This window comes from Silurus aristotelis (assembly GCF_946808225.1).
Source record: "Silurus aristotelis genome assembly, chromosome: 1".
NCBI lineage: Eukaryota > Metazoa > Chordata > Actinopteri > Siluriformes > Siluridae > Silurus > Silurus aristotelis.
In genome coordinates, this window is record NC_139574.1 from 21,256,242 (window position 1) to 21,281,268 (window position 25,027).

Below are 25,027 nucleotides of genomic sequence, written 5' to 3' on the forward strand. Positions count from 1 at the left end.
TAGGCTTTACGTACGGCTTCCGCGTTACATGCGGTACGGCTTCCGCGTTACATGCGGTACGGCTTCCGCGTTACATGCGGTACGGCTTCCGCGTTACATGCGGTACGGCTTCCGCGTTACATGCGGTACGGCTTCCGAGTTACATGCGGTACGGCTTCCGAGTTACATGCGGTACTCCATGCTGTCCGTTCCATTCGGACTCTACTATCCGGTACCGGCTGGGCTTCTCGGCTGGGCTTCTCGATATTTTTCTCGACATCAGCATTGTTGCTGATCATGTTGTAGAAATGGAGTAAGACGTGACATAAAATTACTAAATAGATTAAGGCAATGACTGCTGATAAAAACACAAATAATTAACTGATTTTATTTAAAAATAATAATTGAACATTTTATTTATTTTATATATATATATATATAAGTATATATATACATAAGTTTATCATCTTTTCGATGGATTTCATTGTGACATCTCACTAAAAACAAATACAAAAGAAAATACATTTTAAAGATATAAAATAAAATATCCCCTCTTTTCATTAAATCGTTTATTTTCTATATAAGAAAAAACATATTTCATAAGAAACCATACTGAGAGCAAATATATATATGTACTACTTTTTACAAAGGTTTAAACACATGAAATTTCTAATTTGTGTGTGAATTTATACACACACACACACAAATATGGTGGGACATTGTACATATTAAGAAAAAAAAAAACAGGTTCAGTACAACAGAATGAAACTGTTAATTGTCTGCATATCATATAATTAAAGCTCTTCGGAAGATTAACAGCTTTAATTGCAGACAATTAACAGTTTCATTCTGTTGTACTGAACCTGTTTTTTTTTTTCTTAATATGTACAATGTCCCACGATCATTAGAATAGTGCTTAGTTATTTTTTTTTTTTTTTGGTGAAGCTACAAATAAATGTATTACCTCTGGTTTGATGTCCAGCAACTCCAGAGCGAAATGTATACAGTTGTATTGTAAGAGATTATAATCCTTGTTTCTAGTCAGTGCCGCACTCACGTTTTCTTCAAAACCTAGCGGAATCCCCGCTTCTTTCCTTAAAATAATGAAGCGGTTTCCTTGACAAAACTCGTTAATTGGGGTTGTTTCCACTGCTCCTTCACCTGAAGGGGAGCAGGAGGATGCGTGTTGTTTTGCTGTAAAAAAAAATATGGTATTTAATGTTATATAGTATTATAAATAGTTATTTTATTTTAGTTTTATTATTATTTTTTTTTATATTAAGTTAAATAAATATTAAATTAACATTTATATTGAACATTACATGGAGAGTTAGATATTTACGTCTAAAATGGATGATTTTCTGGTCACCAATACAGAAATTGACACCAGCGTGATATTAATTAATCGCTGATATCCCGCATTGTCTATGTCTTAGTACCAAGACCAGGTCTCCAATTTGTATATCCTCAGTCAGTTCCTGATCAACCCTTTTGATAATTTTGAATCCTTCAGGTGCATGTCCCCTGGCGATCTTAAACATGTCCTACAAAAGAATTTACCCAACACAGGGAATATTGTCAGCTAAAGGTTTAAAACTGTGACTAAGGATTTTGCATTAACACAAACATTCATAATATGTCTAATAATGTATACTTATTTTTTTTATGAACTTTATTTTAATTCATATTTTAGATAAAATGTTAAAGCTATAATGTAGCATTCTGTACTACACTGTAAAAAAGTCTGTAAATTTAACAGTAAAGTACTGTATAAATGCTACAGGATAAAACCTTTAAGCATCATCCAATCATGATAAACGTTGCACCTTGGCGCCAGTGGGTAAAGAATTTGATTGGCTGAATACTGACGTTTGCTTTCTCACATTTCAGCAGTAGCGAAATTGTGATACTTGCGAAGCATTGTCGGAGCTGAACTACACTGTAAATTATTTGACTGTAAATTCACAGTAAATTACTGGCAACTAGTTGCATTACGTTCACAGGAAGGTACTGTATGTAACTTCACAGTAAATTACTGTCAAGTTGTTACTGTACTTTCACAGTATGTTAGAGTTTTTCCTTGCCACAGTCGCCACCGGCTTGCTCATCAGGGACAAACTTACTTATAAAGAACATATTCATTTTTAATCACCACATTATCTGTGTAAAGCTGCTTTGAGACAATGTTCATTGTTAAAAGCGCTATACAAATAAAAATGAATTGAATTGAATTAATAATCTGAACCTATGGCAGTACTCAATTAAAATCATCAATTGCCCCCATCGATTTCTCTTAGATTAGGCAATAAACAACTGGTAAAATTTAGATTGCGATCATGACTTTGGGTTACATATGATATAAGATACTCAGTGTGTACAGTGTACCAAGCACTTCAGCTGTAACTATCAGGACCACCTGTTCATCATTTTATTCATGCAATTATCAAATCAGCCAATTATGGGGCAGCAGTGCAATGTAAATCATGCACATACAGGTCAGGAACATGTATATAAAGATGGACAAAATAGCAGTTCCTCAAAGTGAAACAAAAACCAAAAAGTTTTGATGATTGTGTGAATGGGGTAAAGTGTAGTGTGTTCAGAAGACTAGAAAGGCAATATACAAGCACAGTGCATTTATCCAAAAATAAGACCTAATGCTAATTTGAGAGTGAAAATATACTTACATCAACATCAAGCACAATGGAATCCTTTGGTTCTTTGAAGTAAGCCATCAGAAGAAATAGAACGATTGCAGTCTTATCTGATGCCTCTGGTTCAAAAGTAGCCAAAACATCTTTTACTCCTTGGTAGTTGACTCCTTGGAAGAACTTCAGGATGGTGTTGTAGTTCTTATCCAGGGCCTCTCGCAACTTCATAAGGATGGGGACATCCGTTAGAAGAGTGAAGTGTGAAAATATATTTGTAAACATTGAAGAAGAAACCTTCACTTTTCATGTTGTTCACATTTATGCAGTCTATAGTTTGACTTCATCAGTGATATTGCAGTATCTTAATGTTGCGTTACAGTGAGAGGATGGTATGCGCAAGCCTATTGGTCAAGAAACTAGGAAGTACAGTTGAAAAGATTCCTTAAGTAACTTCCACATTTGATTACTAAAAATCGTCAGAGGTATTCAGACCAATCACAACGTACCGGTTAGCTGACCAATCGGATGACACAGCGGTTTTTAGATCGATGAGCTTTGTACAAAATCAGAGCGTTTGAGAGGGGCAGGGATATCTGGAGCTACAAAAATGTATTGTATGTGGAAAATAATGTGTTTTTAACCATAAACCACGCAAACAAATTTTTATAAATTTTTGTTATTATACCAAATACACAAAAAAACGTTGTTGTTTAGCAATGAAATAAGTGCACTTTAGAATTACATAAAGTAAGTAATAGTTACCTCAGGAATAATGTAAAATGTGTATTTTGATATATAAAACTATTGATTTTATGGAGATTTTAAGTCATTTAAGTACCTTTTAGTGAGAAGAGAAAAGGCCATTCCTCCATAACCACTGCAATGGCTGGTGCAGGCACAATACTATTAAGATAGCGTCGCTGGATGACGTAGGTCTTCTCCATCAGAGGTTCAGCTCTCTCGGCATCCAACTATGCTTTCCTCTGAGTAGATGTCAAGGAGATAACTTTTCATGGCATGTAATGATGCCTCAGTTTCACCAGGAGGAAATTCTACAGGACTCCACCCTATACAGCCATACTGATCTACAGGGCCTTTTATCATGCCTTCATCTGCTCCCTCACTTTGTGGCCTTCTCTCTCTGCGTCGTCTCACAAGAGTATTGTTCCTGTTTTTGTATTCCACCCGAGTTTTAATTTGTTGCAAAAGAGAGTAACAACCATCTCCAAGAATGTCTCAAAAAATAACAACTATAATTTGCTGGTGAATATAAAGACAGGCAGACAAATTTGGAAAGCATAAAACGGCTTTATCTTTAAAACAACTCTAGATTTCTCAAATAGTCTACCTTTATGAGTTTTTGTTAAAGAAAATATTGTCATGTTAAATGTTTTTCTTTGTTATGTATCTGTAAATCTGCACAGCATTCATTTTTGTTCCGTTTTTGGGTTGAGCACGGCCCTATAAAACTTTATTTTGATCTCATAATTACATTTAATACAATACAATACAACATAGGGTAATATTAGAGCTGGACGATTAATTGAAAAGTAATCGAAACCAAAATTCATAAATGTATTTTATCATGTCGATCTTTTTCGGTTTTTAATCCTGTTAATACTTTCCCTTTTAAAGACCCCCTATTGTTCGATTCATGTTTTTACATTTCCCTTGGTGTGTAAGTGTGTATTAGTACATGTTCACGATATGCAAAAGGTACAAACCCCAAAGTAAACGATGACGCGAGTTATCGCCTCGAACGTAAATCTCTTTTCTTGGACTACAACGAACACAAGGATTGTAGGCACATTGTGAGCGAATCTTTCAAACATCGTAAGGAGCGTCACATTTCCGGCTGACATCAGAGGTATTCAGGCCAATCACAATGTACTGATTAGCAGGGCCATTCAGGGACAAAATCAAAGTGTACCAATGTAGATTAACTGAGCATATGGTGACACAAACGATTGACGCGTCTTGCAAATGAGCGGTAAAACCCCAGTCACGCAATCCATTTTGACGTGGGTGCCCCGCATGCACGAGTGTAAAGCCTAATTAATGGAAACACATTATTCACTTTGCGTCAGTGCACACGCACACTGGTACACTGGTGCAGAGGAGAGCGAGACCTTCAGCCTATGTGCCGGGGCTTAGCCCAGATAGCCCTGGCTAGGGTTGTGCCAATGGACGATATCTGACCGATGGCTGACCGACATCATGATAGTAAGGACCGTAATAAATGAAATCTGACACCTGCTGCTCTGTGATGTGACACACATTCAGCTCCGCTGAATTCACACATTCAGTTTTCAGTCTGCTCTCTCTAACAAAACTAAATGATTAAATTACAAGAAAAAAAAATCAAAACAACGGTGGAAGACAAGTGCCGCGATGGGCAAGTGATTAAACCGGTGAGACATAAAAATAACTAAAATTATAGTATTATAAATTATAGTAAAATAACGAAATTATAGCTTTTAAGTAGAAAATAGTATTTATGTAAAGAGATATATTAAAATAAAAAGTGCACAATTCGTCTTAAGTGGAAGTAATAAAGTACCCCCCCCCGATATCATCGTCCATCGCGATGGTTTACCCTAAACATCGTCAACTGCCAATTTATGGGACATCGCCCAACCCTAGCCCTGGCCCAATTTAAACCCTGTTATGCACTATTCGTCTAAAATGTTATTCTACTTGATTTCATGCATTCTATGTATTTTATTTGTAACTTCATTTTAATTCTATTTTATTACTATTCGATTCAGCTTCAGTCAACTCAACTTTTTATAGGATAATATCAAAATATAGTTACCTTTAAAGCCATGGAGTAACTTTCGACACTGAATAGGTCGAATGTATTTCTCTATATCTTTCTCTTGTACCAAAGCAAGGTCTTCCTTGTTTTCCACACCAAGTTCTTGCAACCCATTCAGGAGTGAAGTCAGAGTTTCATCAGAGAGACCCGGTAAGAATGACAACACCAATTCCTTCAGCATTACTTCATCCATTTTCTGAAAAGAGTTTGGGAAGACATGAAATCAATAACATTTCTCAATTTTGTATGGTTTTATACCCTATGTTTTAGTTTTATTACTACAACAGGCTCACACTGTCCATGTCGATTACAAATAAATTATGTTTACACACACTGTACTGGTAATAACATACTCTATATTTATATTGTTTTTTACATATTCATTTTTAAATGTTAAATCGGCTGACAGTTTTGATTCAACTGCAATCAAGAATCACGTAAAGGCAGAATATTCATATATTGGGACTGGAGACTGCTGACATTACCTGAACTTGGACATTTGTTTAGTACATATGTTAAAGGGGTTGGGGTCTAATTGTATTTCATGTATTTTGACTTATTAACACAGTTATAGAATTGGATTCCTCATGGGCAAAGTTTCTAAGAACCATTTGGACATGTGTGACGTGTGAGTATTTCTGTGCCGAATGCACTTTGTTGGGGTTCATTCAAGTTTCTGAAAGTTTTTTTCGACTGCTGATTCTGTTACATAACAGAATCACTGGAAGTACAGTGAAAGTCCTTATATGTACACTTTACCGGAAATAGGGCACGCACACCCCAACCAAGAGCAGCTTTACAAAGAACCCAGCATTATGGGAACAATGGATGTAGTTTGTTTATCTGTCACTGTTTAAAAACATGTTATTATAAAGTACACCCAATAAATTTACAATATCTTGTGTATGCATTTTTACCAAAGCAGCTTGCTCCACTTGTCCTGCCTTTTCCCGCTACCTCTTTCACATTCAAATTAAACTGCCTCTGGAAAAGAATGGTGGAGAGCAATAAGTGATACATCACACATTTTGTATGATGGAAGAGGATAGTAGTCCAGCAAATCTTCTTGTTTGATGCAAACATAATCCTCTTGGGCTACTCCTAATTTGCAATAGACACCAATGTCACTTAGCTTTACAAAAGTATATTTTTGTCACAAACTGCACAGACTTATTAAGAACAATGATAAGATGAATCTTTCCAACATAAAGTTCTACATCATTACTCTCAAGCAAAACATACATCCCCTTTCGGTATACTGTGCCTTTTACTGTCACTTCATTGAAAGCTACTGCAGATTGGGACTCAAAATTTTGACCATCAACTGATGCCCTGATCCTGTCATTATAATCACTTACATAAAACTCTGTACCCTTTTCAACATGCACAACCAAAGGAAACAGACTGCCTGCACTTAAGTAGGCTTGAAGTAGTTGGTGTCTCTCTGCAAGTGTTTTGCAAAGATTCTTGACGTTGTGCAATTTCCGGGCATACTGCTTGAAGAAGGTGTGTTTGCTCTCAAAGCGTAATGTCCACAGACGTATAAGTGGGCCAAACTGAAGAATAAGCTGTGGATAATGGCACAAATAGTGATGCTTGGGCTTTACCAGACTGGAAGGGAAAAGCATTTGACGACTACAGACATATTCTTCAATGAGGACTTTCAGATATGCCACCTGGCCGGTTGTAATAGCTGGTGCACAAACAAGCTCTACAATCTCTCTTAGCTGCAGTATAAGTTGCCAAACTTCATTTTCAGAAGGATCTTTAATTCTGTCCCCCACAAAAAGAGGTAGCAACCTCAGAAAACAACAGTTTTGAACAGCATGCCCACTTAAGCGTTCGCTACCTGGAGACATGTCTGCTGGTTTGCTGTTGGCGTCATTTCCTTGATATTTGAACTGGTTTTTACATCTGTTTAATTGTAAGTAGGTAAAGTGATTCTCCTGAATCAAATGACCAACAAACAAGGCAAGGTCATAAGACACAATACCCTCAAACAAATCATGCCCAGACATGTCGGGAGCCCTGGCTGGCAAACATGAAAATAATTGAGCTGGGTAAAAGAAGAGTCTGTCTTAATGCCACAAGCTGAGACAGTATCGCTGGTGGCTAAAACTTCCAAACGACTGTTATAGGATTGTGCAGTTCTTGGAGTCCCACACGTGTATGGTTCATTCATAAATGTATTTCTGTCAATCTTACAGTAGCGGCAAAAATGGCTGGTTCGACTAAAGTTTTCTACAAAACCTCCAATGCAGTGTGATCCCAGGTTGTCTCCTGAAATGGCAACTAAAGCTCCTTTTACAATGCCATCATCAGTCAAAATACCTTGCTCCTCTAGAAGCTTGAGATCACTGATCAATGGTTTAAAAGCTTTGTTCATGCCAAAATATTTAAAATCTTTCTCCCTACATAGTAGGACAAGTTGCATATGATCAATTGTGGATCTATTGTGAGGTAAAATGTCAGTCAGGGTCATGTAAACTGCTAAAATTTTGTGGGGTTTTTTCCTGAACCAAGTGGGTTCACAACCTCAAAGGCATCTTGATACAGGATCACACCAACAGAGGAAGGTTCTGTTTTTAACAATGGATTTCCCTTAAATCCCTCTCCATCTCTCACATCCTGAATGAGATTTTCAGTAGCTGGTTGCAAACGTGTGGCAACATGTTGTTCTCTTACAGACTCGCTTTTAAACAGTGTGGCCAACGTCTCATTGATAGAAATACACTGGGCAAAGCACACCTTACCATTTTCATCACTGCCCAGAAGAAAAGGCACAGGCTCAACATAGTTGAAATTGTTTTTAAAAAAGCTCTTCCTTTTTTGGTCTGTGTTAAAAATGTCCCTGTTACACATCTTAAGAAGATCTGCCCTGCTAATTTCATCAATGATGTTGCTTATGGTGGCCTCTTGGATTCCAAGTTCTTTTGGTTTCTGACTGAAAATCATATAGGAATGAGACAGGCCAATTTCATGGGCATTTTGAAAGTCCTCAATGATTGTCTGTATTGTACTGGATGGTAGCAACAACTTGCCTTATAATTTAAGATACAGAAGGGCAAGGTTTTGTAAATAGAGAGTTTCATCCACAGCAAATTTCCTTTCTGGCTCAGTATCTTCCACAAGGAAAGTATCAGAACATGGCTGACTACACGGACTACTAGGCTCAGTAGGATCAGACACACACAACAAGGCATGATCTAGATCTCTGTTTCCTTGAAAAATGTGAGGCTAAAGAGGATGCAACGGTTAAGCTGCAATCACAACCTCTGACTGGGCATTTTATTTCTAAACCTTCCTGTATGTGTGATTTTAAATGTTTAATGAGGGAGCTTAACGTGTCACATGTAAATGTACAAAACGGAGCCACACATTTTAAGGGAGTTTCAAACCGCTTACAACGTTGCACAGATGATCCACGCCCTGTATGCTCTCTATACATATGAGATTTCAAAGCATTTGATTTGCGACATATCCGTAAGCATTCAGGCACACCGCAATGGTACATAAAGTCGGGAGCATTACTATGCAGTTTTGAGTGTTAAATAAACTCAATAACTGTCTGAGACACATGTTCACACAAACTAAATTTACAGTTGAACATTGTGTTTGATTCAGTTGGGGAAAAAAAAATACAGGGCTAACCAGATTTAAAACTGATCTTTTTACTTAGGATATAGATAGCAGATTGCCCTAATAAATCAAAGTGAATATATTTGGTTCAAACACATGAAAGTTACTAAACTGAACAACCTGAAAGTTCAAAAACATCTTAAACACATTAGTTAAAGTATAAAACTAAGGGACAAGATAAATAGGGTGTCAACCCTAAAATCAACGATGTGTGTAACTTAGTTAGAAAGCTCACCACCCCCACTACTGCTCATAAATACAAACAAGATGATCAAAAGCCAATTATTATAAACATATAAATAACGTTCAGCTAAAAATCACAGTAGGCGTTATAACATTCGTGTACTTGCAAACACAAGTTTAGTTTAGCTTAGTCTAACAGTGAGAAAACTGCCGCGCAGGCGCACATGTCAGTGGAATGAAATAAAAATAAAAGCATTTGGCAGTGGAATTTTTCTGAGACAAGACAATCGAATTATTATTCTTTCTTTTTATTATTATTATTTTTTTTTTTTATTAAATGTTCAAAATTGACATGCTCATTTCATTTTTCATTTGACGAGACAGGTAGCGGCTGCTCTGTACCTCTCTCACACACAGCTAACGGCACAAGTTTGAAATGAATTTACTTTTGCCTTAATCCACGACACTACAACCTGGTTTCACTGAAACCGGGCATATAACGTACATTTTCCTAGCTGATAATAACAGCCATAATGTCTCATTTATATACATTCAGGCCACAGAATAACGTTACCTCACAACTTTATTCCCCAGTGGTTAACTTACCACTGTGAGATGCTGTGGGAAGAACCTACAGTAAAGAAACAGAGAACGTTGTAAGCACCAAGAAAAGCTTAAGTTAACAGATAATGTTATTTTTTTTAAATAAGGCTTAAAATATGGTCTCACAGTACAGTACACTTAACACAGTACACTTAACACATTTATATATATATATATATATATATATATATATATATATATATATATATATATATATATATATATATATATATATATAAATATCAGTCATTTAATTGACAAATTTGGACATTTTAAAACTTTCCACTGAATCCGCAGAGATGAGGGAACTCAAAGATAGCGCCAGCGCGGGAGGAAAGTCACAGCCGCTTCCTGTGATTTCGCTGTTAGCATTTTTTTTCACAATAAAAGTCTCAACACTGTACAATATTGTGAAATGTCACAGTTAATGTCTGTGAAATGCTAATAATGTAAGCTACTGTGAAATATTACTGTTACATCTTGTGAAATCCTGGAAATTATTTACAGTGTACAAATTGGTAGAAATATTCTTTAAGATACATGTGTATGGGCATATTGGTAAGTTGGATTAAAATGTTTTAATCAGTGTGCGGGTTTTAGACACGAGTAGCATGTATCCGGTCCCTGTTTTCATGACGCATAAGCATGATGCAGAGATGATTTTATAAATCATGAGGAATGTTTGTGCAACAAAGAACAAGCATGTCTTACAGGCTATCACAAAATTACAAGTTTTGAGAGGACAGAAAAATGGTTGCTCCGAGGATGTGAAAGACATGATTCTTCTACTTCTCCCCTATTTTGATGAGAAAGATGAGCTTCTTCATTATGTAGAAGAGACAAGGATGTAGAGTTGGAAAACCTGCCTGTGACGCCTTGCATTATTGTGTGTGGTAAGTATACGTTTTTACATATTTTCCACAAAACAGACTAATAACTCAGTTTACAAAAATAGTCCAGTTCAAAAGTTTAGATACCTTAGATGCTAAATGATTAGCATTTAATGATTTATATTACATAAATCATTAAATTTCTGTTTTGTGATTATTGTTCACAAGTGTCTTGTTTAATCTGAAACATAAAACTTATAAAAAATGAACCCAGTTCTTGCACGTTATTTGCTTTTTGACATGTTCTGCATATTTAGCCCCTTTCTACCACTGACTGTATAATTTTGGAGATTTGTCTTTAAATAATGTGGACATTTCAGAGACTCTGGTAATAGTTGTGTATGAGTCTTATTATTGTCCTTAGTGTTGAAAGATGAGGGTCTTGGTCAGATATTTGTATGCTGGAAATTCAAAGCATGTTCAGGACCTAGTGGATTTTGTTTAATGTCTCAAATCAAATGAGTGTAATGAACAACAAAAACAGAATGTTGATTTTTCATGTAACATCAGACAGTATTAAGCATTTGGGGTATCTGAACCTTTGAACTAGGTTATTTTAGTAAATGGATTTAGTAATTTGCGTTGTAGAACGTGTAGAAATCTATTATGTAAAATAGTTTTTCAGGGCAGTACAAAATAAACTGCTATGTGTATGATAGTCATGTATGTAAATACATGTAACCCTCTTATTAGTTATGTTTTTGTTTTTTTTTTGTTTTGTACAAAAAAATATGTGCATATAAAAGCTACAGTCATACTTATTTAAAAACTTATTTTAAATAACTGCCCCTTTTTTCAGATATTTGTGGCTGAAAAGGTTTATTTTATAATAAGGTTTAAGTACACTGTTCATTAAACTATGTTGTGTTTGAAGAGATTAACTTTTTTATGTGTTCTGGAAAATGAGTGTGTATCCCTTTAACTCGTCAATGGCTGCGAAAAGAGTTAGGAAACCGCTTATTCGCTTAAGTTTGGTTTAAATGCACCTGGAAGACGTGCTGGTTACTACCTAGTTTTATTATCTTTTCTGTGATTGGATGTTAATTATTTTGTACCCACCCATGCATATGAGAGTGTAATGTGATTGGTGGTTAATTAATCAATTAAATGAGAAAGAGAGAGAGCGAGAGAGAGTTCGGAAGCAGAAACGCTCGTGCGGGAAAAACAGTAAAATAACCGCTAAACGCGTGTTATCTTGGTTTTGTTTCTTGGTAAAAGCGTTTTGTTTGTTTGTGCATTAATGTTAACCCAGGAGATGTGTTAACGGATTGTTATTTGTCTTATCAACTGTTGGTGAGACTTTTTGCTTTTGAGTAGAAACTACCAGTTGTGTTGATACGGAGTGCCTCTACGTAACATTACGGGACTGATATACTGCATTCAGCGTATTACCGTGGTGTTGCGCTACTTTGAGTTGGACACTTCGAGAGATCAGTTTGAGTTCCGGGTGTGATCGGGTGAGTGAAAAGCACTCGGTGGAGAAAACGTGCATTCATCAAGACTGTTCGGTTTGCCTTGGATCGCGGGAAACGTAGCACTATTCGCAGAGGATCGTGTGTGATGTCTCCGCTTAGACTGTGCGTGATCACCGGAGCACAGGTACATGTTATTGGTTTTGTTTGGCTCATTTGAGTGAAGAGGCCAGTTTAAAAAGTTTCAAAGGCCACAACGCACTCAAGCAACGACACAGGCCTGCATCTGGGGGGTTGTGTGAGTGAGTGTTTGCTTGTGTGAGTGGGCCCACTAGTATTTTATGTTGAGATTTATACTTTTGTGTGATATGTGTTGATTTAGAGTTGCAGTTGCACTGTTACGGAAATAGTTAACATTGAGTGTTTACGTATTTTCATTTGAGTGCATATTCATTGCTGGGTAGTTGTTTCACCATATTTGAACTGTTTACGTTGTGTATTCAGTAAGTGTATTGGACAGTAATTTATTTCGTTATAATTTATATTGACTATTGTTATTCATGCCTATATATTATTATACATATGTCAACTTAATTACTTCAGCATTGTTGCTGATCATGTTGTAGAAATGGAGTAAGAAGTGACATAAAATTACTAAATTGATTTAGGCAATGACTGCTGATAAAAACACAAATAATTAACTGATTTTATTTAAAAATAATAATTGAACTTTTTTTATATATATATATATATAACAAAAGGTTGATTATCTTTTCGATGGATTTCATGGTGACATCTCACTAAAAACAAATACAAAAAGAAAATACATTTTAAAGATATAAAATAAAATATCCCCTCTTTTCATTAAATCGTTTATTTTCTATATAAGAAAATACATATTTCATAAGAAACCATACTGAGAGCAAACAAATATATAAAATGTACTACTTTTTACAAAGGTTTAAACTCATGAAATTTCTAATTTGTGTGTGTGAATTTATATACACACACACACCCACAAATATCGTGGGACATTGTACATATTAAGAAAGGAAAAAAAAAAAACAGGTTTAGTACAACAGAATGAAACTTAATTGTCTGCATATCATATAATTAAAGCTGTTAATCTTCTGAAGAGCTTTAATTATATGATATGCAGACAATTAACAGTTTCATTCTGTTGTACTGAACCTGTTTTTTTTCTTTTCTTAATATGTACAATGTCCCACGATCATTAGAATAGTGCTTAGTTATTTTTGGTGAAGCTACAAATAAATGTATTACCTCTGGTTTGATGTCCAGCAACTCCAGAGCGAAATGTATACAGTTGTATTGTAAGAGATTATAATCCTTGTTTCTATTTAGTGCCGCACTCACGTTTTCTTCAAAACCTAGCGGAATCCCCGCTTTTTTCCTTAAAATAATGAAGCGGTTTCCTTGACAAAACTCGTTAATTGGGGTTGTTTCCACTGCTCCTTCACCTGAAGGGGAGCAGGAGGATGCGTGTTGTTTTGCTGTAAAAAAAAATATGGTATTTAATGTTATATAGTATTATAAATAGTTTTATTATTATTATTATTTTATATTAAGTTAAATAAATATTAAATCGTTGTCATTTATATTGAACATTACATGGAGAGTTAGATATTTACGTCTAAAATGGATGATTTTCTGGTCACCAATAGAGAAATTGACACCAGCGTGATAATAATTAATCGCTGATATCCCGCATTGTCTATGTCTTAGTACCAAGACCAGGTCTCCAATTTGTATATCCTCAGTCAGTTCCTGATCAACCCTTTTGATGATTTTGAATTTTGAAATTCCTCGTGTGACATCGTCGCCTGCCAACTTTTCCACGTTCCGCATGGCACTTTGTAACACCAGATCGTTCAATAACAAAACATTTGTCCTCAATGATGTCATCTAATCTCACAATCTGGATCTGTTTCTCCTCACCAAAACCTGGCTTCCCCCAGGTGAAGTCAGTGCCTTTTCGGAAATCCTCCCCTCTGGTTACCTTTACCTAAACACGCCGCGGCAAACGGGTAGGGGCGGGGGGATAGCCACTATACACAGACAGTCCCTGAAGTACCGCCAGCTGTCCACTAGAGGGTATTCCAGCTTTGAGTTACAAGTATTTGTGCTCACTCTACCCTGTCCGATTTTATGTGCAGTAATTTACCGGCCGCCCAAATCAAACAATTTGACACACCCAGGAGATGTGTTAACGGACTGTTATTTGTCTTATCAACTGTAGGTGAGACTTTGCTTTTGAGTAGAATTGAGTGTATTGGACAGTAATTTATTTTGTTATAATTTATATTGACAATTGTTATTCATGCCTATATATTATTATACATATGTCAACTTAATTACTTCAGCATTGTTGCTGATCATGTTGTAGAAATTGAGTAAGAAGTGACATAAAATTACTAAATAGATTTAGGCAATGACTGCTGATAAAAACACAAATAATTAACTGATTTTATTTAAAAATAATAATTGAAAATTTTATATATATATATATATATATATATATATATATATATATATATATATATATATATATACATACAGTGAGGAAAATAAGTATTTGAACACCCTGCTATTTTGCAAGTTCTCCCACTTAGAAATCATGGAGGGGTCTGAAATTGTCATCGTAGGTGCATGTCCACTGTGAGAGACATAATCTAAAAAAAAAAATCCAGAAATCACAATATATGATTTTTAAACTATTTATTTGTATGATACAGCTGCAAATAAGTATTTGAACACCTGTCTATCAGCTAGAATTCTGACCCTCAAAGACCTGTTAGTCTGCCTTTAAAATGTCCACCTCCACTACATTTATTATCCTAAATTAGATGCACCTGTTTGAGGTTGTTAGCTGCATAAAGACACCTGTCCACCCCATACAATCAGTAAGAATCCAACTACTAACATGGCCAAGACCAAAGAGCTGTCCAAAGACACTAGAGACAAAATTGTACACCTCCACAAGGCTGGAAAGGGCTACGGGGAAATTGCCAAGCAGCTTGGTGAAAAAAGGTCCACTGTTGGAGCAATCATTAGAAAATGGAAGAAGCTGAACATGACTGTCAATCTCCCTCGGACTGGGGCTCCATGCAAGATCTCACCTCGTGGGGGTCTCAATGATCCTAAGGAAGGTGAGAAATCAGCCCAGAACTACACGGGAGGAGCTGGTCAATGACCTGAAAAGAGCTGGGACCACCGTTTCCAAGGTTACTGTTGGTAATACACTAAGACATCATGGTTTGAAATCATGCATGGCACGGAAGGTTCCCCTGCTTAAACCAGCACATGTCCAGGCACGTCTTAAGTTTGCCAATGACCATTTGGATGATCCAGAGGAGTCATGGGAGAAAGTCATGTGGTCAGATGAGACCAAAATAGAACTTTTGAGTCATAATTCCACTAAACGTGTTTGGAGGAAGAAGAATGAGTACATCCCAAAAACACCATCTCTACTGTAAAGCATGGGGGTGGTAGCATCATGCTTTGGGGGTGTTTTTCTGCACATGGGACAGGGTGACTGCACTGTATTAAGGAGAGGATGACCAGGGCCATGTATTGCGAGATTTTGGGGAACAACCTCCTTCCCTCAGTTAGAGCATTGAAGATGGGTTGAGGCTGGGTCTTCCAACATGACAATGACCCGAAGCACACAGCCAGGATAACCAAGGAGCGGCACTGTAAGAAGCATATTAAGGTTCTGGCGTGGCCTAGCCAGTCTCCAGACCTAAACCCAATAGAGAATCTTTGGAGGGAGCTCAAACTCCGTGTTTCTCAGCGACAGGCCAGAAACCTGACTGATCTAGAGAAGATCTGTGTGGAGGAGTGGGCCAAAATCCCTCCTGCAGTGTGTGCAAACCTGGTGAAAAACTACAGGAAACGTTTGACCTCTGTAATTGCAAACAAAGGCTACTGTACCAAATATAAACAATGACTTTCTCAGGTGTTCAAATACTTATTTGCAGCTGTATCATACAAATAAATAGTTTAAAAAAATCATATATTGTGATTTCTGGATTTTTTTTTTAGATTATGTCTCTCACAGTGGACATGCACCTACGATGACAATTTCAGACCCCTCCATGATTTCTAAGTGAGAGAACTTGCAAAATAGCAGGGTGTTCAAATACTTATTTTCCTCACTGTATATATAACAAAAGGTTGATCATCTTTTCGATGAATTTCATGGTGACATCTCACTAAAAACAAATACAAAAAGAAAATACATTTTAAAGATATAAAATAAAATATCCCCTCTTTTCATTAAATCGTTTATTTTCTATATAAGAAAATACATATTTCATAAGAAACCATACTGAGAGCAAACAAATATATAAAATGTACTACTTTTTACAAAGGTTTAAACTCATGAAATTTCTAATTTGTGTGTGAATTTATATACACACACACACCCACAAATATCGTGGGACATTGTACATATTAAGAAAAAAAAAACAGGTTCAGTACAACAGAATGAAACTGTTAATTGTCTGCATATCATATAATTAAAGCTGTTAATCTTCTGAAGAGCTTTAATTATATGATATGCAGACAATTAACAGTTTCATTCTGTTGTACTGAACCTGTTTTTTTTTTTTTCCTAAATATGTACAATGTCCCACGATCATTAGAATAGTGCTTAGTTATTTTTGGTGAAGCTACAAATAAATGTATTAACTCTTGTTTGATGTCCAGCAACTCCAGAGCGAAATGTATACAGTTGTATTGTAAGAGATTATAATCCTTGTTTCTAGTCAGTGCCGCACTCACGTTTTCTTCAAAACCTAGCGGAATCCCCGCTTCTTTCCTTAAAATAATGAAGCGGTTTCCTTGACAAAACTCGTTAATTGGGGTTGTTTCCACTGCTCCTTCACCTGAAGGGGAGCAGGAGGATGCGTGTTGTTTTGCTGTAAAAAAAAATATGGTATTTAATGTTATATAGTATTATAAATAGTTTTATTATTATTATTTTATATTAAGTTAAATAAATATTAAATCGTTGTCATTTATATTGAACATTACATGGAGAGTTAGATATTTACGTCTAAAATGGATGATTTTCTGGTCACCAATAGAGAAATTGACACCAGCGTGATAATAATTAATCGCTGATATCCTGCATTGTCTGTCTTAGTACCAAGACCAGGTCTCCAATTTGTATATCCTCAGTCAGTTCCTGATCAACCCTTTTGATGATTTTGAATCCTTCAGACTAGTACCTAAAGATGGTGCCGCTGTGTTTGGCTTGCCACTTGCTCCTCTGTTTTTTCATGTTTGTTATTGCGGTTTTGAGTTGGACACGTCGAGAGATCAGTTTGAGTTCCGGGTGTGATCGGGTGAGTGAAAAGCACTCGGTGGAGAAAACGTGCATTCATCAAGACTGTTCGGTTTGCCTTGGATCGCGGGAAACGTAGCACTATTCGCAGAGGATCGTGTGTGATGTCTCCGCTTAGACTGTGCGTGATCACCGGAGCACAGGTACATGTTATTGGTTTTGTTTGGCTCATTTGAGTGAAGAGGCCAGTTTAAAAAGTTTCAAAGGCCACAACGCACTCAAGCAACGACACAGGCCTGCATCTGGGGGGTTGTGTGAGTGAGTGTTTGCTTGTGTGAGTGGGCCCACTAGTATTTTATGTTGAGATTTATACTTTTGTGTGATATGTGTTGATTTAGAGTTGCAGTTGCACTGTTACGGAAATAGTTAACATTGAGTGTTTACGTATTTTCATTTGAGTGCATATTCATTGCTGGGTAGTTGTTTCACCATATTTGAACTGTTTACGTTGTGTATTCAGTAAGTGTATTGGACAGTAATTTATTTTGTTATAATTCATATCGATTATTGTTATTCATGCCTATATATTATTATACATGTCAACTTAATTACTTAAATATAAATATATATATTATATAATCCATATCTCAATATATTCTATATAGCAAAAAATAAATAAATACAAAACTGTTTTTTACGACGGTTTCTTTGTGTATTTTAGAGTTTAGGTATCAGGCTACGTTCACACGGAAATGATCTGAAGAAAAAACGCAAAAGTGGCGTTGCGTTATCACTTTTTATTCTGCGTTTAGACGAGCGTTATGGGGGGGAAATCTGCGTGCATATGGTGACGCAAAAGTGTGAAATTCGATGTAGTATGCACTCCAGGCGGCAATCTGAAGCACTGCCACACAATAGAGGCTGGGCGAATAGGCTGGCGTTACATATTTCGTTACATAAATCAAAATATAGAGTGATTACTCTGATCAGTAATCCTATCTGAGAATATTTCGTAAACGCATACGCGACGAGAGCCCCTGTGAGCAGATTTTTGCGTTTTTACCATTTAGACGGGAACGCGACGGTGGAGTGTTTTTAAGATTTCCACTCTGGAGGGTGGTTTAACTTTTTTGCGTTTTTAAGCCCCAAAAACGCCGTCGCCGTCGAAACGAAAGGCACATCTGATAAAATATTTTTAAGTTTTCACCCGCGAGCGTTCTCGTGTAAACAGGGCCTCAGGGTATTCTAATTTCTATAGTCGAGAGACCCCAAGTTATTGAACCCGTCGCCCCACCCTAAAGAGCTTAGACTTGACACAACTAAGTAGGGCAGGGGACGCTACATACACAATTAACTTGCTACATGTACATGTCTTCATTGCATTGAAATGTATCCACAGGAATCTCCTGCTATGCTGCTGTTCGATTCATGCTCAGTGTGGACTGCAAGATTGTGAACAATGACATCACTACTTTCATCGCTGCTGTTTGTCTAATGTTCGGCAGTTACTACTGTTTCAACATTCACTACCCTACTGAACTGGCGTCAGTGCTTGAATTCCTGCAAATATATGTAAAGACATCTAGGAAGGGAGGTTCACCTAATATGTGGCTTTATTTACAGCGTTTCAATGTTGTTTCTTTCTTTTCAAGGTGTGTTTTTATCATCCATCCCAAAAAGGGCAAAACAGTTGTGGAAAAGAACAAAAATCGACTCCCAGTAAACCCAATATTCCTCACCCTAATCTCTGACCTTTCTGGTCATGAGTGGCGAGAGACTTAGTAAAAGTGGCCTGCAAATGGTTTCCAAGTTTAAACTTTATACACATGTTTAGTGGTAACAATATACTATATTCTGTAAGCACTTGTGCCTTGTTCTGCGTTAGTAGTTCTTACTGTAAATGTTTATCTGAACCTTTACCTACTGTATCTTCCTAAGCTCAGTTTAAAGTGGCAGTTGGGTAGCAGAAATGTTTTAAATTCTAAATTTAAAGTCTAAAGTTTAAATGAGTAGTCTTCACTGACTGATCTTAAACCACTGTATACTTCTGTTAAAACACGTGAACAGAAAAATACAGTAATGTTTTAAATGCTTGCCAGGCTTTAATAAAAAATACTTGGGACCACACTGACATCCAAGTCTATTAATAGATTTTGATGAGTTGATTTAGGGTTGTGTTAATTCAATCAATTCATCAATTAGAATGAAAGTACTCTTAATAGTTTCTTAAAGGTAAAATCTGAATGTTTAGAAATGTAACTTCTATCTCTTTTAGCTCACAGCTAGTGTGATTAAATTATGCTTTGAATTCACTGTGGTTATTTATAATAAAAAAAAGTTCAACAGCTTTTACATATTTAATGTTTTTTCCTTAGTTTAAATAGTTTTCCTGTCTGCTTTGTGTAATAATTATAGGTTTTAACTGTAATTATTACAACATAAACCTTTAAATTAAACAGTTTTGGTTCACAGTCATGGTTATGAACCGTAATTATTACAATGTATTAACAATTGAAATCCGTAAAATATACAGTACAATGGGTGCAATCCTGTACAACATTCCTATCGTATTTTTGACGGTAAAGTTCTGGCAACCACAGCTGCCATTTTTTACAGTGTATCTTCTTGTCAGGGTGCGAGTGAAACGGAAGCCGGAGTACAGCTCGCTCAGGTTTTATTGACACGAGTGAGGGAGAGAAATACACACACACACACACGGCAGTCCTTCGGTTGAGTAAGTCCGAGGTGCGCTTAAGGAGAAGCGTAGCTGATCCGAGATGCACGGGGAGAAGACGCACAGCCGGTACGGGATTGTGAAGTCTGAAAGGGACGGACGCATGGAGTCCTGTCTGAAACCCGGAACACGAAATCATGCAACATGTAAAGTCCAACACATACAATAACGAACGGGGAGTGAGTGTGAGTGAAGAGCTTATATAGAAGCGGGGTGGAGTGATGAGCCCCAGGTGAGCGTGATTAAGCCTGGAGCTCCAGAGAGAGTGGAGGCATGATTAATGATGAGCCCCAGGTGTGCGTGGTTAAACCTGGAGCTCTAGGGAGAGCAGAGCAGAGAGCCACCAAAGGGGGCGTGGCAGGTGGATCCCTGACATTTACCTTATCTAGAGTGTTTTAATCCAACTAATATCCATCCAACAAATTGACCTAATAATTAGTATAGAACCTATTAGATACAATAGAAGCAGCTTGATTAAACCTATTTAGCCTATGTGTTTTAATCAAACTCATGTAGTCTATGTACTCCAAGATTAATTAATATAATAACGATCAGATATTAATAAATAGAGTAGGGTCTGACTGGTGTTGTGTGTGTTTGGAGAACCAAGAAAGAACAACATACAAGGCAGACTTAAGCATGTTTATTGGGCAGAGAAGAGGTGAGATTGACGATGCTGTCAGTAAAGAACGCTCCTAAGAGATGTCCCAGGACGTCTGTGAGTTGGAGCTGAATAAAAGAAACAAACAGAGATCACAATGACTAAAGACATACAATTAATATGTGCATGTAACAACAAAAGCAACAAGCTTACAAATGTTATAGTTGTGAAGCTTAACACACTATGCAACAGTCAGTTCAGATAATATAAATGAAGTATGACCTAGACACTAACATAACCAAGTAGAATAATATAGTTAAATATATACAAATAGACAATTTAAGTAAAATAATATAGCTTGATTCAATAACAAATGGGATAGCAAATAGCATTATAAAAGCAGAACACTTACACAGAGTAGATAAAGGAAAGATAAAGTAGGCCGCAAAATGGTTGTCCCCACACAAAAACATGAGAGCAGGAGGAAGCGGTGCCTGGCTGTACCAGAGGGAGTGAAGGTTGTATACACATTCTTTTCTTAAGTGACATAGAGAAAAGGGCGTAAATAAGGGTAATGGGGGGAACAGGAAAACCCAAGTATGGAATCACAGGAAGGGGACTTTGCTAGAGTGAAGAAAATAGAAGTAAATGTGTCTTGTAACACCAGGGTATAAGAATGAGTGTGTGCAAAGTGTGTGTGTGTGTGTGTGTGTGTGCTTGATCATTTTGATGTGATGAAGTGCCCACCTTCTCATCAGAACGTGTCTGAAATAAAGGTTTTTGCTCTTTCTCATCTCCAAGACTGAAATTTTTTTATTGGCTTTTGAGGTCTATTTAGTTTTATTTTATTAAGTTAAGAGTGCTACATTGGGAATTAAATGAAACATAGAATCTACCCGTGATGTGTCTGCTCAGAGACGGGTTCTTAGTTCTGACAATGCATTCAGGGATGTAAAAGAGGCAGCAGTACTTCATTGCCTTTCTCAGTCAGGAATGGAGGAATAGAGATTTTGGATTAGAAGGTTTGGCCTGATGCAGTCACATGGTGGACTTTTGTGAAGGGTTTCCACTGGGTGGGGAATCCACTGCCTTCCATGTCAACCCAATCCAATGTTCCAGTTCAAAAGTTCTTTGCACATATTAGAGTTCACCATGACCAAATGGGTTCTACTAATCATTTCAGTAAAACCTGCAGCAGCTCCCTGACGAGTTCTTTGTATGATGGCAAAATCCATTATCAGATTAAATAGTTTGCATAAATGGAAAAGAAGTATTATAAAGTTTGCAAACTTTCCCATTCGTAGTTACATAAGGTTTAATGAAGGTGCACACAGGTGGACTTTGTTCTATGTAGGAGATGCAACCTGAAGGAGATTGGAGACTGTAAGGTGTTGGCGGGGGGCAGTGTAGCGAGACAGCATCAGATGGTGGTCTGTAGGATGGTTTTAGAGGTAAAGAAGACGAGGAGGAGAGTGAGGACTGAAAGAAGAACAAGATAATGGAAACTAAAGGAAGAAGACTAGTGTGAGGTTCAGGGAAGAGGTCAGACAGGGGCTCAGTGGTGATGAAGAGGTGCTGGATGATTGGGCAACTACTGCAGGAGTGATGAGGGAGACAGCTAGAAAGATACTTGGTGTGATATCTGGAAATAGAGATGAAGACAAAGAGATGTGGTGGTGGAATGATAAAGTGCAGGAGAGCATAATGAGAAAGAGGTTGGTGAAACAGAAGTGGGATTGACAGCGAGTACAAGGAGATGCGGCAGCAGGTAAAGAGGGATGTGGCGAAAGCCAAGGAAAAGGCATACGAGGAGCTGTATGAGAAGTTGGACACTAAGGAAGGAGAAAAGAATTTGTAACGATTGGCCAGGCAGAGGGGCCGAGCTGGGAAGGATGTGCTGCAAATTAGAGCAATAAAGAATGAAGATGGAAATGTGTTGACTATTGAAGAGAGTATGGTGTGACGGATAATCCACTGTGGCGAACCCCTAACGGGAGAAGCCGAAAGAATAATAATAATTATTATTATAATTATAATAAATAATAAACTCTGTTTTAAATAGAATAAAATCCATACGGTGAGTTTCCGAGCTTTATGGATTTTATTCTATTTAAAACACAGAGTCCAAATAAAAGTCCAAACAAATATCAAATATATATAAAATATTTCATATAATAAAAATCAAAAGTAATATTCCAGAGTTGAATTTCAGCTTTTCAGCTGGTACACACTGTGTGCTCAAAAGTATTTGGACACCGGTCTTTTCAAGCCAGATGTGCTTCAGAAATTCACCTAAAATGCACTTTGACTTTTATCTGAAAGGAATATTTACATTTACTATTCATTTATACAACACCACTATTAGTGTTTATTAGAAGATTGCACATGGCAGTAGTATTTGAGTGATGTAGTGGTGAAGCTGTAGAAGTTGGAGAGCAGTTGTTACACTTACACACACATTTTTCTGTATAAGTGCAATATAAATAAATTAAATTCAAGTTAAATGAAGCTGAATAATATTAATGTAATAAATTAAATAATAAAAAAAGACGAGTACATATTTAATAACATTTATTTTGTCCAAAAAAGTTTTTATAAATTCACTATTTATGCTGAGAACCTGCATGAAGGTGGTACTAAATTTATTAAATGAACCATTTACATGTTAGAACTCAATCAAACTTACTGTTAGAACTCAACTTGATCTGACCTCAAATCAGGCTCTAAACTGTAGCAGTTCCTCCTCCACCCACACGGGGGAGACTCCTCCATGGAAGTTACACTGAGTTACAGGAAGTTACGTTGGGTTTCTGTAGGTTCTTTAGTTGGACAATTTTATTACATCTCATATAAAAATTGCAGTAGCAGTTCTACGGAATTTACGTCTCAATTTGTGAAAAAGCTCAGCTTTAGTAACTCATCCTGCTGTTTTTATAAACAAGATTTCTTCTAGAAATACAATGTAACAACTCATCATCAGTTCCATGTTATTTGGTTGGATGAAGCATTTATTCATTAGTTATTTATCCAGTTTTCATCTGTTAACCTGTTATTTCAACAAAACCAGATTTTCTACTGCAAACCAAGTTCAAGAAAATGCTAAGGAATTGACTCCCATGTCATGTTTGCTGGATTTTAGAATGTAATACTTTATTGCACTGAGGTGCTTTAGTACCTAAATGTCTACATTTAAACATATTTATGATTTTATGATGATTATTTTTTATAATATGCAGATTTACACATATATGAAATCCAAAGAGATAAAATGATTAAATTCCCAATAATTGGTTTGATGTTATTTGGGTGTTAAAAAAAAATCAGCACAACCTCATCTTATACATATTATAAAACAGTACTGGACTGATCTTGCTGATAAAAAGCAAGGAACATTCATAACCTCCCCAAAAAACTATAATAATAATAATAATAATAATAATAATAATAATAATAATAATAATAATAATTGCAGTTGGTTGACAGATTTCATTCTCACACTGCCCTCTAGTGGCCCTGTCGGGATTTTCTTTTTACTTAATTCTGTATAAATATTATTAATCGTGTTTTTTTGTCTAGTTATATGTGATGTTGATCTTTTACGAAGCAAGATATTTTTCTAGATAATATTAAACTGTCTTAAACTTAAACTGTTTACTGTTTTACATACAGGGGGTTCATGTTAAATTTTTAAGCTGAATTTTGTGATATAAATAAATGAAACAGAAGTTAAATGAAGCTGATTAAAATTAATGTAATAAATACTCCAGGCAGTTGATGTGCCATGAGAGATGAGGTTCTTTCCAAAGACCTTGGGCAAAAACCGGCACTCATGACCACCCCTATGTAAAAATAACGAGTACAGAAATAACATTGAAACCATTTATTTTGTCAAAAAGTTTTTATAAAATCCAGTCTTTATGGTGAGAAACTGCATGAAGTTAGTACTAAATTTATTACAAGTATCATTTACATGCAAGAACTCAATTAACATATTGTTAGAATAAAATGTAAACTTGATCAAACCTCAAATCAGACTCTGAACTGTACGAATGCTATTTGTTCTGTTATTGAACTAGAAACAGTAAATGTTGATATGTTTGGGAACAAAAGTTTCTTTTTCTTGAGTAAAACTGCTGAAAGAAATATTTTTAAGGAGACAGAATGTTTTATGTTACAGATTTTTTTTCAAACTGTGGAACCGAGTCA

At 36.3% G+C, this 25,027-nt stretch overlaps 1 protein-coding gene and 1 long non-coding RNA gene across 2 annotated transcripts in view; one reads left to right on the forward strand and one right to left on the reverse strand.

The window, feature by feature from the left end:
• LOC310731998 (tartrate-resistant acid phosphatase type 5-like) overlaps nucleotides 1–25,027 on the forward strand; it is a 146,233-nt gene that overhangs the window by 83,629 nt on the left and 37,577 nt on the right. The window lies entirely within an intron of this gene.
• LOC310732258 lies at nucleotides 815–9,983 on the reverse strand. Its single transcript, XR_014535425.1, has 5 exons — nucleotides 9,845–9,983; nucleotides 6,366–6,432; nucleotides 5,446–5,644; nucleotides 2,667–2,843; nucleotides 815–1,173 (listed from the first exon to the last, which is right to left on the reverse strand). It is a non-coding gene; the product is annotated as an uncharacterized lncRNA (long non-coding RNA).